General features: G+C 42.4%; 1 protein-coding gene across 28 annotated transcripts in view; it reads left to right on the top strand.

Moving 5' to 3' along the window:
- Positions 1-17,193, top strand: part of LOC129852718 (CUGBP Elav-like family member 4) — a 189,368-nt gene extending 172,175 nt beyond the window's left edge. For 27 of the 28 annotated variants that reach the window (XM_055918371.1, XM_055918365.1, XM_055918357.1 and 24 more), the window contains one exon: positions 7,566-17,193. The gene's annotated coding sequence lies outside the window, so the exon portion shown is untranslated. Of the gene's footprint in view, positions 1-209; positions 285-7,565 lie in introns of all 28 variants that reach the window. The other variant, XR_008759039.1, reaches the window with a different exon arrangement.
- The last annotated feature ends 201 nt before the right edge of the window (positions 17,194-17,394 follow it).

Below are 17,394 nucleotides of genomic sequence, written 5' to 3'. Positions count from 1 at the left end.
TGTTGACTTTTTCATTTTGACAGTAATAACCTCCCTTCATTTGGTTTGTCAGCCAGAGATGTTGAGAGAGAGAGGCTGGAATAAATGGGAAAGTAAAGTCTACATAATATTTACCACTTGATAAAAAAAAAAAAAGGAATTCCACCGCTTCTCTTCTTCTTTTGTTTTGCAACCAACCCAACCTGCCAACCGGCCAATCATAACATGAGATGGCCTCTCCATGGTCGTTGTGTAGCCAACCAGTAGCCACCAGTCACGGGGACACGTTCCCAGTTCCCACACCTGTAAGTTGAACCCATGGTGTCATTTTATTTTGGATGACGTCATGTTGCAGGACTGTGACTGCGTGCGTTGCATGACGTGGCGTCGAGTCCTTTTTATATCTCTATCTCTATTTTCGCCCTCTTTTTAATATATTTTTGGCAGCTTGTGAAGTGCAGTAAATGGATGCCTTTTTGATTGCTGCTAGCTGTTGTTAGATACATCTGACATGCTGATTGACTGGTTGATCATGATCAATGATGACGTGACTTTTGACCTTATTTGCTGTTGTAACGTGACCTTGTATGTTTATTTTTTTCTCGTGAACTTCAATGTTCAATGTGTATAGATATTCTGTACCTCTCTCTCTCGCTCTCTCGCTCTCTCGCTCTCTCTCTCGCTCTCTCGCTCTCTCTCTCGCTCTCTCTCTCGCGCTCTCTCTCGCTCTCTCTCTCGCTCTCTCTCTCGCTCTCTGTGGGTGTGAATACTATATACACACATATACATATATATATATATATATACACACCGCCAGCATTCAAAAGTGACCAAAACATCAGCCAGGAAGCATAGGAACTGAGAAGTGGTCTGTGGTCACCACCTGCAGAATCACTCCTTTTTTGGGGGTGTCTTGCTAATTGCCTATAATTTCCACCTTTTGTCTATTCCATTTGCACAACAGCATGTGAAATTTATTGTCAATCAGTGTTGCTTCCTAAGTGGACAGTTTGATTTCACAGAAGTGTGATTGACTTGGAGTTACATTGTGTTGTTTAAGTGTTCCCTTTATTTTTTTGAGCAGTGCATATATATATATATACACATACACAGTTTCTTCAGAAAGTATTCACACCCCTTGAGTTTTTACGCATTTTGTTGTGTTACAGCCTGAATGTAAAATGTATTAAATGTAGATTTTGTGTCACTGGCCTCCACACAATACCCCATAATGTCAAAGGGAGTTGTGTTTTGAGAAATGTTTACAAATTAAAAGCTGAAATGTCTTGAATCAATAAGTATTCAACTTTGTTATTGCAAGCCTAAATAAGTTCAGGAGTACAAATGTGCTTACAAGTCACATAATAACTTGAATGGACTCACTCTGTGTGCAATAATAATGTTTAACATGATTTTTGAATGACTACCTCATCTCTGTACCCCACACATACAATTATCTGTAAGGTCCCTCAGTCGAGCAGTGAATTTCAAACACAGATTTAACCACAAAGACCAGGGAGGTTTTCCAATGACTCGCAAAGAAGGGCACCTATTGGTAGATGGGTCAAAATAAAAAAAAGCAGAGATTCAATATCCCATTCAGCATGGTGAAGTTATTAATTACACTTTGACCCAGTCACTATGAAAGACACAGGCGTCCTTCCTAGGTCAGTTGCCAGAGAGGAAGGAAAAAACTCATTTCACCATGAGGCCAATGATGACTTTAAAACAGTTACAGAGTTTCATGTGATAGGAGAAAATCAAATGTGTCACATGCGCCGAAGCAGTGAATAACAATAGCAGGGCTATATACAGGGGGTGCTGGTAAAGAGTCAATGTGTCAATGTGCCGGGGTACCGGTGTCGAGGTAATTGAGATAATTATGTACATGCAGGTAGGGTTGTTAAAGTGGCTATGCATAGATAATAACAGAGAGTAGTAGCAGCGTGGGGGATGCAAATAGTCTGGGTAGCCATTTGATTAGCTGTTCAGGAGTCTTATGGCTTGGGGGAAGAAGCTGTTTAGAAGCCTTCTGGACCTAGACTTGGCGCTCCGGTACCACTTTCCATGCGGTAGCAGAGAGAACAGTCTATGACTAGGGTGGCTGGAGTCTTTGATGATTTTTAGGGCCTTCCTCTGACACCGCCTGGTATAGAGGTCCTGGATGTCAGGAAGCTTGCCCCCGGTGATGTACTGGGCCGTACGCGCTACCATCTGTAGTGCCTTGCGGTCGGCGGCTGAGCAGTTGCCATACCAGGCAGTGATGCAACCCATCAGGACGCTCTCGATGGTGCAGTTGTAAAATCTTTTGAGGATGTGAGCATCCATGCAAAATCTTTTCAGTCTCCTGAGGGGGAATGGTCGTGCCCTCTTCACGACTGTCTTGGTGTGCTTGAACCATGTTAGTTTGTTGTTGATGTGGAAGCCAAGGAACTTGAAGCTCTCAACCTGCTCCACTACAGCCCTGTCGATGAGAATGGGGGTGTGCTCGGTACTCTTTTTCCTGTAGCCCACAATCATCTCCTTTGTCTTGATCACATTGAGGGAGAGGTTGTTGTCCTGGCACCACATGGTCAGGTCTCTGACCTCCTCCCTAAAAGCTGTCTCATCGTTGTCAGTTATCAGGCCTACCACTGTTGTTTCATCAGCAAACTTAATGATGGTGTTGGAGTTGTGCCTGGCCGTGCAGTCATGAGTGAACAGGGAGTACAGGAGGGGACTGAGCACGCACCCCTGAGGGGCCCCAGTGTTGAGGATCAGCGTGGCGGATGTGTTGTTACCTAACCTTACCACCTGGGTGCGGCCCGTCAGGAAGTCCAGGATCCAGTTGCAGAGGGAGGTATTTCGTCCCAGGGTCCTTAGCTTATTGATGAGCTTTGAGGGCACTATGGTGTTGAACGCTGAGCTGTGGTCAATGAATAGCATTCTCACATAGGTGTTTATTTTGTCCAGGTGGGAAAGGGCAGTGCAGTGTGGAGTGCAGTAGAGATGGCATCCTCTGTGGATCTGTTAGGACAGTATGCAAATTGGAGTGGGTCTAGGGTTTCTGGGATAATGGTGATGTGAGCCATGACCAGCTTTTCAAAGCACTTCATGGCTACAGACGTGAGTGCTACGGGTCGGTAGTCATTTAGGCAGGTTACCTTTGTGTTCATGGGCACAGGGACTATGGTGGTCTGCTTGAGACATGTTGGTATTACAGACTCAGACAGGGAGAGGTTGAAAATGTCAGTGAAGCCAGTTGGTCAGCGCATGCTTTGCCAGACGGATGACCAAGAAGCAGATGGACACTCTGACAGAGCTCCAGAGTTCCTCTGTGGAGATGGGAGAACCTTTCAGAAGGACAACCATCTCTGCAGCACTCAACCAATCAGGCCTTTATGGTAGAGTGGCCAGACGGAAGCCACTCCTCAGTAAAAGGCACATACATGACAGCCTGCTCGGAGTTTGCCAAAAGGCACCTAAAGACTCTCAGACCATGAGAAACAAGTTTCTCTGGTCTGATGAAACCAAGATTGAACTATTTGGCCTGAATGCCAAGCGTCACGTCTGGAGGAAACCTGGAACCATTACAGTGAAGCATGGTGGTGGCAACACCATGCTGTGGTGAGGTTTTTCAGTGGCAGGGACTGGGAGACTAGTCAGGATCGAGGGAAAGATGACCGGAGCAAAGTACAGAGATATCCTTGATGAAAACCTGCTCCAGAGCACTCAGGACCTTAGACTGGGGCGAAGGTTCACCTTCAAACAGGACAACGACCCTAAGCACACAGCCAAGATAACGCAGGAGTGATTTCAGGACAAGTCTCTGAATGTCCTTGAATGGCCCAGCCAGAGCCCGGACTTGAACCCAATCAAACATCTTTGGAGAGACCTGAAAATAGCTGTGCAGCAATGCTCCCCATCCAAGCTGACAGAGCTTGAGAGGACCTGCAGAGAAGAATGGGAGAAACTCCCCAAATACAGGTGTGCCAAGCTTGTAGCGTCATACCCAAGAAGACTTGAGACTGTAATCGTTGCCAAAGGTGCTTCAACAAAGAACTGAGTAAAGTGTCTGAATAGTTATGTAAATGTAATATTTAATTTGTCTATTTCTTTAAATATATTTGCTAAAATATTTTTAAAAATCTGTTTTGATTTGTTATGATGGGGTATTGTGTGTAGATTGATGAGGGGAAAAAAATATTTAATCCATTTTAGAATAAGGCTGTAACGTAACAAAATGTGGAAAAAGTCAAGGGGTCTGAATACTTTCCGAATGCACTGTAAATGACAGAGTGAAAAGAAGGAAGCCTGTACAGAATAACAATATTCTAAAACATGCATCCTGTTTGCAATAAGGCACTAAAGTAAAACTGCAAAAAATGTGGCAAAGAAATTAACTTTATGTCCTGAATGCAAAGCGTTATGTTTGGGGCAAATCCAACACAACACATCACAGAGTACCACTCTTCATATTTTCAAGCATAGTGGTGGCTGCATCATGTTATGGGTATGCTTGTCATCAGCATGGTCAGGGAGTTTTTTTGTTTTGGATAGAAAGAAACGGACGACAGCTAAACACAGGCAAAATCCTAGAGCGAACCCTGATTCACCTTTCAGCAGGTCAATAACTTAAAACACAAGGCCAAATATACACTGGAGTTGTGGACTACTTCAAATGGACTAGTTACAATTTTGACTTACATCAGCTTTAAAATCTATCGAATTACTTGAAAATGGCTGTCTAGCAATGATTAACAACCAACTTGACAGAGCTTGAAGAATTTAAAAAATAATTATGTGCAAATATTGTACAATCCAGGTGTGCAAAGCTCAAAGAGATTTACACAGAAAGACTCACAGCTGTAATCACTACCAACGGTGATTCTAATGTGTATTGATTCAGGGTTGTGAATACCTACTGTTTGTAAATGAGATATTTATGTATTTCAATAAATTTGCAAACATTTCTAAAAACATGTCTTCACTTTGTCATTATGGGTTATTGTGTGTAGATTTATTGTGTGTAGATGCACCCCTCTACACACAATAACCCATAATGACAAAGTGAAAAAAACATATTCAATAACTGTTGAATTCAGACTAACACAACAAAATATGGAATAAGTCAAGGGGTATGAATACTTACTGAAAGCACTGTGTATACCAACAGTGTTTTTGCAATTATTTATAATTTGTACCAATGTTTCTTCACGCAAGAGAGCTGATGCCAACTTTTGTTGTCACAAGACAGATTCTCTGCTAAAATAACCTTTTTTAAAGTCAATCCCCAGCTCTTTAGTTGAGTGAGAGACAAGATGACCCTGTGTTTGTGCAGCCAATTAAATCTCCTCCATCCATCTATCCATCCACAAACTGTAGAGAAGCATTTCATCTGCACTTGGAGTACTTGGTGTGATTGTTTTGTTTGCCTAACATGAGAATAACTTCCCATGTATTTATTTATGAGGGGGCTAACCAATCACATTGTGATTGCAGAGCTGCAGGCTGTGGTGTGGCCCCACACACCCCAGCCTGACTCCACCCATATTCACACACAAACACTAACACCATCAAAATAAATCAAATAAACTAATACCATGAATGGTGCATCCTCTGCTTGTGTTGTTTTAGTCTGGTCTTTTCACTATTATCATGCCCAACAATTAACTCAATGTGTTTGTAACTCTTTTACCACTGAATAGATTACTGGTGCATTCCATGTATGAATTACTATTTTCTCACGATGAATCATTTACAAATAGTTTTACTCTCTCCAAAATCTGTCAAAATAAGCCCCATGCGTTTTTACGGGCTTATTTTGGACCGAAGCTTGTCACCTGCCTTCCTGCCTTTGGGACAACTCCCATTGTTAGGGCAGAGACATGAGCATCTTGTCATTATATACAGATCTCTGACTTAACTAAGTGCAGTCGGTCAGGACAACCAGCCAGCTCGGCACTGTGTCTCTGGGTCCGCCTGTCTCCCCTGTGGATCAGGTCTCTCTGGGTTCGCCTGTCTCCCCTGTGGATCAGGTCTCTCTGGGTTCGCCTGTCTCCCCTGTGGATCAGGTCTCTCTGGGTTCGCCTGTCTCCCCTGTGGATCAGGTCTCTCTGGGTTCGCCTGTCTCCCCTGTGGATCAGGTCTCTCTGGGTTCGCCTGTCTCTCCTGTGGATCAGGTCTCTCTGGGTTCGCCTGTCTCCCCTGTGGATTAGGTCTCTCTGGGTTCGCCTGTCTCTCCTGTGGATCAGGTCTCTCTGGGTTCGCCTGTCTCCCCTGTGGATCAGGTCTTTCTGGGTTCGCCTGTCTCCTCTGTAACTCAGGTCTCTCTGGGTTCGCCTGTCTCCCCTGTGGATCAGGTCTCTCTGGGTTCGCCTGTCTCCTCTGTAACTCAGGTCTCTCTGGGTTCGCCTGTCTCCCCTGTGGCTGTGTCTCTCTCGTGAATCTCTAATTGAGGGCCACTTCAGGGTGTGCACATTTGTGTGAAAGTAGGTAGTTATCCATGTAGATATAAATATGTTTTTCCAGTAGTTTGGTCTTCATCAGTTGCTTCCACTTAAAACTCCCCTCTGGAAATACAAGCTGTTACGTTTTAAATGGACTGTTTTTTCTTCTTCTATGGTAGATGCCTACTTTGAATTACTGGTGTTCTTGTATAAAAGCTGGAACATCTATAATCAGGTATTTTAGTGCAAAGGCTTACCTCTAATGGTTCTGCTTGCCTCCGCAGATATGAAATACGTTACGAGCATCTCATCTCCCACGGTTAAATAGCTGATCTATTAAAACATGGTAACAAGCTCGTTTCTCAGGAGAAAAGAACAGAACAAAGACTTGCGCGGCATATGTTAGCTCCTCAAAGTCAGGTATTTTTCATGTGGGCCCTGTGAGAGTGATTAGCTGTGATTTGGCTGTCTTTTTGTACCAGGATTCAGGGCCAGTACACATTAAGAATGATTGCATCCTAACTCCAGCTTATTTAACCAGAGCCAAAAAGCACATAAATCCACAAAAGGTATCTATTTCATATCTACTGCTATGGCAATAAAGACATTATAGCTCTGGGTGTATTTTCCAATAGTTTTGAGCATTCGTTTTAAATGTGTTCACTACACACAAAAAAATGTCACATGAAAAGATGATCATGCACTTTCCCTCCCCCTGGAGTTTTGTAATAATCCCTTTTAACATCATAATATTGTTATTAATGGGCTACTATTTGACCTTCAGTGCATCCAGTGCTTTTTAAAAATTATTATCACAAGTGAACAGTAATGACTATTAAGAGAGGAATTAACAGAGATGACAGGCTAACGTTTAGTAAAATATTTTTTCTGCGGCGAGAGTAAAGTTGCTTTAAATACCTACCGCCTTTGGATTAGTGGTGTCACAGCATACATCTGTTCCATATGGTAAAACACAACCCCTCCACCTCCAGCTTACTTCTTTATAGATTTGATTGACATCCTCCTTCTTTTCCTTTGTCTGTTTTCCATTCTGTTAGCTGTGCCTGTCAGTGTGCTAAACCAGGCAGGAGCCAGCACCCTGAACAAGACCCCGGTGCCCTCACCTCACTGAATCTGCTCTCTCTCTCTCTCTTACAGGATGAAGGGCCACAACACCTTATTTCCACAAGTGCAGTATAAAGTACAAAGACTTCTTGCTCTGCTACATATCATGAAAGAAGGGTGGTCCCTTGATTCTGCTGGAAGAATAGCTGGAGAAGATTGGGTGACTGACGAGGAGAAAGAACCTGGAGATTCTTGTTTGTTTCTTTTAGCAAATGCCTCTTTTTTTCCCTGTTTTGCTTTGGCGTCTGTGGAAGAGGATTTTTTGCAGAGACCAACTTTTTGCTGCTGTTTTTTAGACAAGATGGAAAACCTTTATAGACACATTATGCTCAAAGCATGCATACTGACACCGGTATATATAGACATGAACACACTCTTACCAAACACACAGCTTACCAAACACACATGCATATATACAGACCAACACACACACACACACAAATATTCTCTCAGACATCCTACAGTGTACATACATGTATGTGCATATGCCAACTCAAACACATACACACAGACATATACACACACCAGCCTGCTGCCATTATGGTTTCCGTGCCTACACAGGTGATGTGCTCTGTGACAGGGCGAGCTCTGAGTAAAGAAGAAGAGAAATGGAGAATCCAGGAGAATTTACATGCATCATTCCTTAGGAAATAGGGACCAAAGGACTTAACGCTTTTTAAAAGAATATAAATATATACATATATATATATATATATATATTTAAAAAACTCTTACCTTGTAGCTGCAAGTATTACAATTTAATAGTAGTCAAAATAAATAATTAAATCAATATCCAGTGGCCTAAGTAAGAATAAAAAGATAAAGGAAATAATGTATACATTGAAAAAAAGACAAGGAAACGTAGTAAAGGGGCTGATTATTATGTTCTGGTTGCTGTTTTGCCACCAGTTAGTAGATTAGAAAATGTAGAATACTAGAAAAGTAGATTTGCTCTTTTTTGCTGTTGTTTTCTTTAAAAGAAAAAAATACTTGAACTTGTAAAGTAAGGGGAGGGATGAAAAAGAAAAAAATCTTAATTTTGTCTGTCCCGTCCCAGTGGGCTTTGGGGCATTGGGGTCTCTCTCTTGGATGTTACGGTCAGGCCGCTGGATATGTCCCTCTTCATGGTGTACAACTCACTCACAGCACTATCTGACAGCTATAAAGGAACTGTTTTTGAGAAGAGTGGGAAGGAGAAGAGAAAAGACAGATGGACCTTCCTAGTGTCTGTGCTGGACAGGGTGCACATATGAGAGGCTTATTTCCCACAAGCCTTTGTGTTCAAGCGACAATCCACTGTAAAAACCAAGCAAATCGGACATGGTGTGTTCTTTTCTGTTGAGCTTTTTTATTACGACAGGGAGTGTGCTATTGTAAAACGTATTAAAGAAATGCATAAGGAGAAGCTTCTGAAAACGAGATGGACTTAATGGACAAAAATGAAGGCAAGCAGAGAAGAAAATGATTGAGTTGATAGCTACTGAAACTGCCAAAAGAGTGGACTCAACAGTATAACAATGAATTGGCTCTCATGGTGTTTGAGTAAAATAAAAAAAATAGACCCATTAAAAATAACCACGTTATAGGCAAGAGGGAGAAAGAGAGAGAGAGGCCAGGGATATTTATGTTCTCTGAAGCCGTTCTAAAGCTCTTGTGAGATTGAGAAACATCGCCTCATCTCCCCGGCTGCAGAACAGATACAAGCAGAACTTGCTCTGAAAGACACACAAGATTTATGGATGGCAAAACAGTGGAAGCTTTTAGAGCTCATTTAGCTGTGTCGTATATAATGTACATGCCACTGTTAACATGTTCCCTCCCTGACCTGCTTTTTTTCAAATGTTATATAATGAGCCTGTGGAAAAACCTACCTATCCGTCTCAACCTAACACAGTCTGAATTACAGCCATACAACCGCCATCATTCAGCTCCTCCCTGCCAATCCATGCCTAGCAGAACACAGCTCTGAACTCTTAACTTGTCAGGCTTTGAGTTAGTGTCTATGAGCCCTTTATTTTGTGGTGGATGCAGCTGGCCCCGCTATATGAAAACCAGATCAATATGTTTGCGTTGAGTCTCGAGGAAGGATAAGATGACAAGTCATTCACTGTCCACACTTCCTCAAGTTCTCTCAGTAGAACACCAGCTCTCCCCCTCCCTCCCTCCCTCCCTCACAACTCCCTGAGAGCTGACTGAAGGCATATGGAGGGGGAGGCAGAGCTGGACAGGGAAGAGAAGGCGAGAGGAGAGTGGGAGAAGTCAACAGCCAAACCCTGATCTCTGAGCCCTACTCCACGCCAGCATGTCCAACCTTGTCTTTCTTTATCCTTCAAAGTGATGCTCCTTGGAATTATCCCCCGGGGGACCAAATCCATGCAATCAAAAGCAACAACCCCCCCCCCAGCACCACCACCACCTTGCCAAACACCATGTATCTGTGCTGCCTAGCTCTTTGGGAAAGGGATTGAAGGGTTGATAAGGAATCACTTGGCATGTATTAGGTACCTGCTGCCTTCTGTCCAGCCTGTCTCTGTTTACCTCTGGGACTTGCTCTCCAAAGCAGAGCGGACGCATTCCAAGTCACTGACTGAAAGCCCTGCCTGCCTGCATCACACAAGACACATCTGCAGTACAATGACTTTCATTGTCTTTCTCCCAGCTGCTTAAAGACAATACCATGCCACTCTTTCTGTGAGCGAAGAAGTCTTGGATTTGTCCTGATTTGTATCCTTGATTTCACCATACCACACTACTGTAATGAATGTTAGCGTCTGACTTTGGGTTTGTGTTCCTCTGCTATAAATAGACACTGTTCTGTTCCATCATGCCTTCCAGAACCCCAACCTAGCTGTTCATAGCCTGGTTCAACCAGACTGAACTCTGCACTCAACAATGGTGGGTTTAGTCTGGTTTTACCAGGCTATGCTGTTCAGCTGTTCCCCTGGAACAATGTTTCAAACCAACTTGCAGTTCAGTGTTTGGCTTCAGTAGCCTTCAATTATCTCTTCCTCCGTATTAGACATGCTATTTCACCTTTCCCTCTAATCACGTTGTAATAGTGAGGCTCTATACATTAACACCAACCAAGTGAAAAGTCATCTGCATAATCACCTGGACCAAATTACAGTGGGGATGGTCCCTTGAATGCTCTGTGATGACAGAAGGTAGATTAGAGAGAATTATGTTTGTAGCGGCTCCCTGGCAAGGATGCCGACAGCTGACCTGGCACCGATATCACCGCAGCCCTATTTATGATGGAGATGGGATCCAGGAAGATGGATAAAACCCTCCATATCATAGCTACTCTGGGTATTAATGTTGGATATTTGATTGGCGTGGGTATAGATTATGTTGAAAATAAGGCAAAAGAGACTAGGTTTGAAATATTTCTCCAGGCATAAAAGCTACTGAACAATAGCAGGTTGAAATGGGTAGCAGACAACCAACTAGTCCGTAGAAAACCCCTCAGTTCCGCCGTTGCAGCTGCCTGCCGGGTGGCCCATGTTATTGTACATCAACTTTCAGCACATAATTGTGTCTCAACAATCTCCTCAGAGGCCGCCATTTTCCACAAAACAACCTGCTCTAAAAATGTTGTCTTTTTCACGGCAGTATTACAGTCAGGACACCTGCAAAGCAGCGAATACTGTTCAGAACTGGAAGAACAGTATTGGTGAAGCACAGTAGTTCTTTTGAATCAAAATTATGCCCAGTGAAAAAACAGTGGCAGCTTTGGTCGTGGGTTGTCTCAGCTTCCCTTCAAACACAGTAAAAACACTCAACCTTCAGTTGTTATGAAGTCAGCAGAACATGTAGGAACTAGGAAGCCACAAGAATTCATGTGAAGTAGGTCAATATGAATGCATGTTCTTCACAGCAGCCCTTTTGTGCTCATTATTTATGTAATGCTGAATTAATCAATAGGAAACCTAATGTTCCGTGAGCGATGAAATCTCCTATGCTTGTCTCTGCCGCTTCAAAAGCACCTCGTGCCAGACTAGTCCCGTTAGCCTCACCACGAGCCCTCTGATGGCTCCTACACCAGATATATGCTGCACACCCCTACAGTCAACTTAGAGCAAGGTTAGGTTCAGCCTAGGTCCAATCCCCTGCCCAGTCTTATATTCCCTGCTTGGCTAACGTGCTACGCTCGTATAGCCTTTCTGCTGCACCAGGGAGCTGCAGAAACGTGCTTGGGAAGGCTAGATTAGACAATGTTAAATCAGGGAGCTGTTAGAACGAGGGTCCTCTTATTGCTCGTCCACACAGGGGAGGAAGGTTATTAGTGTGACATGCAGTGAAAACAGAAATAGCTGTAGTGAAGCCAGTCTCTTCCTTCTCCAGAAGTCTGCCAGCTCAGCCCATCTCTGGCCCTGTCTGGCCTTTAGTCAACAATGTTAACTTAGGAGTGACTCGCCTTACGCAGGACTGAAAGCCACCCACTCATGTTAAAATGAGAATATTTAGATTGACATGATAGGTTATTGCTATTGTTAGTTCTACTCACTTTAGGAATCTGTTTGGAAATACAGTACCAGTCAAAAGTTCGGACACACCTTTCTTTATTTTGACTATTTTCTACATTGTAGATAGTGAAGATATCACAACTATGAAATAACACATATGGAATAATGTAGGAACCAAAAAAGTGTAAAACAAATCAAAAATATATTTTACATTTGAGATTCTTCAAATAGCCACCCTTTGCCTTGATGACAGCTTTGCACACGCTTGGGATTCTCTCAACCAGCTTCACCTGGAATGCTTTTACAACAGTCTTGAAGGAGTTCCCACATATTCTGAGCACTTGTTGGCTGCTTTTCCTTCACTCTGCAGTCTAACTCATCCCAAACCATTTCAATTAGGTTGAGGTCGGTTGATTGTGGAAGCCAGGTCATCTGATGCAGCATTCCATCACTCCCCTTCTTGGTCAAATAGCCCTTACATAGCCTGGAGGGGTGTCGGGTCATTGTCCTGTTGAAAAATAAATGATAGTCCCACTAAGCGCAAACAAGATGGGATGGTGTATCGCTGCAGAATGCTGTGGTAGACATGCTGGTTAAGTGTGCCTTGTATTCTAAATAAATCACAGACAGTGTCACCAGCAAAGCACCCCCACACCATCACACCTCCTCCTCCATGCTTCACGGTGGGAACTAAACATGTGGAGATCATACATTTACCTACTCTGCGTCTCACAAAGACATTGCAGTTTGAATCAAAAATCAAACATTTTGACTTTTCAGACCAAAAGACAAATTCGGTCTAATGTCGATTTCTTGTGTTTCTTGGCCCAAGCAAGTCTCTTCTTCTTGTTGGTGTCCAAAGTTCTTGGCAGCAATTCGACCATGAAGGCCTGATTCAAGCTGTCTCCTCTGAACAGTTGATGTTGAGATGTGTCTGTTACTTGAACTCTATGAAGCATTTATTTGGGCTGCAATTTCTGAGGCTGGTAACTCTAATGAACTTATCCTCTGCAGCAGAGGTAACTCTGGGTCTTCCTTTCCTGTGGCGGTCCTCGTGAGAGCCAGTTTCATCATAGCACTTGATCGCACTTGAAATTTTCCGTAGTGACTGACCTTCATGTCTTAAAGTAATGATGGAATCATTTCTCTTTGCTTATTTGAGCTGTTCTTGCCATAATATGGACTTGGTCTTTTACCAAATAGGGCTATCTTCTGTATACCACCCCTACCTTGTCACAACACAACTGATTGGCTCAAACGCATTAAGAAGGAATGAAATTCCACAAATTCACTTTTAACAAGGCACACCTGTTAATTGAAATGCATTCCAGGTGACAACCTCATGAAGCTGGTTGATAGAATGCAAAGCATGTGCAAAGCTGTCATCAAGGCAACGGGTGGCTACTTTGAAGAATCTCAAATATAAAATCTATTTGATTTGTTTAACACTTTTTTGGTTACACCATGATTCCATATGTGTTATTTCATAGTTTGTCTTCACTACTATTCTACAATGTAGAAAATAGTCTAAATAAAGGAAAACCCTTGAATGAGTAGGTGTGTCCAAACTTGTGACTGGTACAGTATGTAAAATATAATATAACAAAAACATCTTTATGGTCATGTCAACGGTCACTGTAATGCCTGACCTTCTCATGTAACATTAGCACCTGTGAGGCAGTTATTCACATTTCTTAACCTCTGGTTATTCTACCTCCTCTACTGGCTCTAGTTATAATGCCTTCCTAGTTTGCATTCCATAAAGTCTGTCCTCATGAGGTGTTAGAAACCTCAGAGCTCCGAGGCTGACAGAGGCGCAGGATAACCAATCCTAAGAGCCGAAGAGGTTGACTAAGAGACTAAGAGGCTAGATAACCAATCACCTGAGCTCTGAAGCTGGCGGATGGGTTGAATAACCAATCCTAGTGGGCGAAGAGAGGTCTGCCTAGCATGTCTAGCAGACCCCAGCCCCTGGGTGTAGAGAACACTCACCCTAAAATAGCAGTGATTGTCAAGGAAAGGAAGTGAAATGTAATTGACTGAAAGTGGAGAGATAATTAAAGGAACTTGTTGGACAGGAGGGAGAAATTAATGGCTCTCATTTAATAGCTGCTTTGGGAGAAAAGGAGAGCTTTTCCGTCATCTCGCTTAGCTAACGCAAAAAGGGGTTTTCGCTGTGGAAATGGGATTTTAGCTGAGAGGGAAAGTGAAGTGGGTTTGGGGGGGGGCTGGATGCTAAACTGAAACTCCACAAAGTCACCTCAATACTCAGGGCATCAGGCGCTATGATGTCATGATTAGTGGAAACTTTTAGAGCCTTGCCTTCCCCATGGGCCCTGCCTTCCTTGTCAGGCTGGGGAGGAATAAGAGCTGCGTATTCACCCAGAGGCGCTGAGAGTATGGTGGGAGCTGGGGGAGCATGTTGGACCTCTGCCACGGCAGCTGGAGTAGCCAGAGACAGGATCACACTGTCAGTCAGTCAGGGGGAGTGCTGTCTGTCATTGAAACATTAATGCCTTGGATCCATCAGGTCATCATGCAATTTTAAAAGACACTAAAAGGAAGACTTTGATCCTATCATAAACAACATAAAGAGCAGTCAATCACAGAAACGTGTGGGATCATGTTTGACAACAAAGCTGGAGATTCAAATAAAAAAATGGAGACAGAATTTTTTATTCCTTCATGTAAATAATAGAACACAGAAACAAATGAGTCAGGAAGTAAGAACTGTACAGTAGAGAGGTCTGTCTATAGTAGTCACCTGGCTGTGTGGGACATTGATGTCACTATAAAACGTATCCACAGCAGTGCAGGGAATCTTTGGAGAGGGTGGGACTTTTTAACACTTTGGCCTTTTTGGTTACTGAGTAAACATGAATGAATATGCACTATACCCTCAGCTGAACACCACCCAACATAACAGGGAGAGGATAGCTGAGATCTGATTCTAGATGATTTAGTAGGGCTTCAATTCCAGCCTGGAGCAATCCATTAATTAGGTTTACACTGACACATCATGATATTTCTGACAGTTGAAAGATTGCTTGTGCACTAGCTAATTGGATTAGTCCAATTGGAGCTGATTAGACGGATAGATGTGACCTCAAATACGTGACGAGTAGGCCCACCCCTCAGTCTGCTGCGTGCCGTACAGAGGAGCAGGTGATAGTGACAGCAGCCGTTAGTTCGCTAGTCGCTAGCTAGCTTGCCACCGGGGCTGGGCGGCGCCCGCCAGTCACCGCTATACTCCACAGCTCCACGGTTATGGGCAGAAGGGGGTGAGGGTTTGCCAGATTAGAGCTGCAAACATATTTCCATATGATCCAAACACAGAAAACAGGTGTATGATGAGAAAGAGAGAGGATTGGGCCAGGTGAGCCGGATGCACTGATACTAGAATGAATGACCACCCTGCAGATCTCCCTGCCTCTGTGGCCTGCCCCTGCCTCTGCTCTCCCCACGGCCCGAGTACACAGCTGCCTGCGGTACTCCTGTACATATTACATAGCTTATTTTTTAATTCTGTTAAGGCTTCTTTATAGACGACCGTACATAAATCATGTTGGGAAAAAAAAGAAATAGTTAATATATTTCACTGACTACGAGAAGGAAACTATGAAATAATTTATCAAAAACAGTAGAGAAAAACAATTTTTATTTCTTGTATATTGAAGCGCTGATGTTAAAATGGATTTTATATTCATGTTGGTAAATGTTTCTTTTTTTTCCATTCTCTTATGTTTTCTGTTTTGTTATCTGCTGAAGCTGGGATGGACCCACTGTCTCAAGGTTTATTCTGAGATGCTTTGAAGATACATGTTGAAGGGGCATTTTGCTACACAATCCCCATATGGATTTACATGTAAATGGGCAAGTTTAAAGATATGTTGTTGACAGAAAGCTCTTACATTCAGTACAGGAATTAAGATACTGGACCGTAAAGGATGATAAATGGTCATGTGGATTCATAAAGATGAAACCATTGCACAACACAATTTTGAGAGGACGCATCGGCTGTATGTAATTGCATGTTCAAAAGGATTTCATTGTAGCCCTTCTGTTCTTTTGGAAAACCTCAGAATATTTGTTGTCAGATTTGTTTTGAAAAATAAGCTGTCATTTAACATGACCATTGTCTTTAAGCCATACATTTCTCCTTTGTTTGATTATTTCCTTCATCTTAGAATTCATTTTTATTCTTGAAAAAGAATCAGAGACAACTCTTTTATTTTCATCTTCTCTGCATGCGGGAATTTTCTCTCAGAGATCATTTCTGAAGAGCTATTTCAACATGACTGGACTATCGTGTATATAATAACTGTGGTTGACTCCAACACCACTGAAGAAAATGTGCCAATAACAGATTGAAAGTTCCACTACACTGTTTTGGTCAAGTCAGGTCAACCCGTGGCGTTGACACCAAACTGATCAAAAGAGGGAAGTCTGCCTTAAAACACATTCATTCTCTCTGACGGTACTACCTTCAAAAACGTACCACATACATTGTATTCTGGGGATGCCAATGTTAGTTCTTTTCCATTTTTCATAAACATGCTCTGGTTTTTCCTTGCAGAGATGAGATTCTGTTTAATTGAAATGCAACTGTCAGTTGTAAAGATTGCCTTGTGTCAGTTTTGCCTCAATCCCACTTCTGACACCAATAAGGACGGGATCATACAGTATAGTTACATTTCCATCGGTTACATGGACCAAATTTTATCACATGAAACCAACAGAGCAGAGTTTCCCTAACAAAACATGAAATGAGAGCCTTTGTGCAACCATTCAGATATAAAGGAAAGCGAAAATCATCCACTGTACTTTGCTTCAAGAGACATTACATTCCCAGCTTCGCTCTCACATTTCATCCACTTGATTTTACTTCTGTCAGACAAATAAAACATGTAATTTTATGTAATTTATCATAATTAATTTTAGGCACTTATTAGTTCATTTATTTATAATATTTTAGTTGAGTGATATAATTGTATATCTTTCTCATTTTTACTTGAACGAAGTCAGTTGATTATCTTTTTTTTCTCAAAACAGAACTGTAAATTGACTTAGTGTTGACACGGGTCTGTTTTTCTCTAATTCGGGGTGGTTTCTCCCATAGTGCTCCTGAACTGTAGTTCTCTAGTTCATTATATTCTGCTTAGACTAAAATAAAGCACAGTCCTGTAGAAGATTGAGCCTGCATTGTCCTCTTTTTATTGATTCAATCATTTACAGTCAACTAAAGTCTGCAGAACTTGGAAGAGCATGCCATGACATGGCCTTGGTTGGTATAGCTGTAAAACATTTTGTCATTTGATATATACGCAGAATGCATTTAGAATGTGACACTGTATTAATTGAGATAATAGTGCTAACCATATCTGAATACCAAATTA

The sequence above is a fragment of the Salvelinus fontinalis genome, chromosome 4 (assembly GCF_029448725.1).
Source record: "Salvelinus fontinalis isolate EN_2023a chromosome 4, ASM2944872v1, whole genome shotgun sequence".
Taxonomy (NCBI): Eukaryota; Metazoa; Chordata; class Actinopteri; order Salmoniformes; family Salmonidae; genus Salvelinus; species Salvelinus fontinalis.
This window is presented reverse-complemented; position numbering and strand designations above follow the sequence as displayed.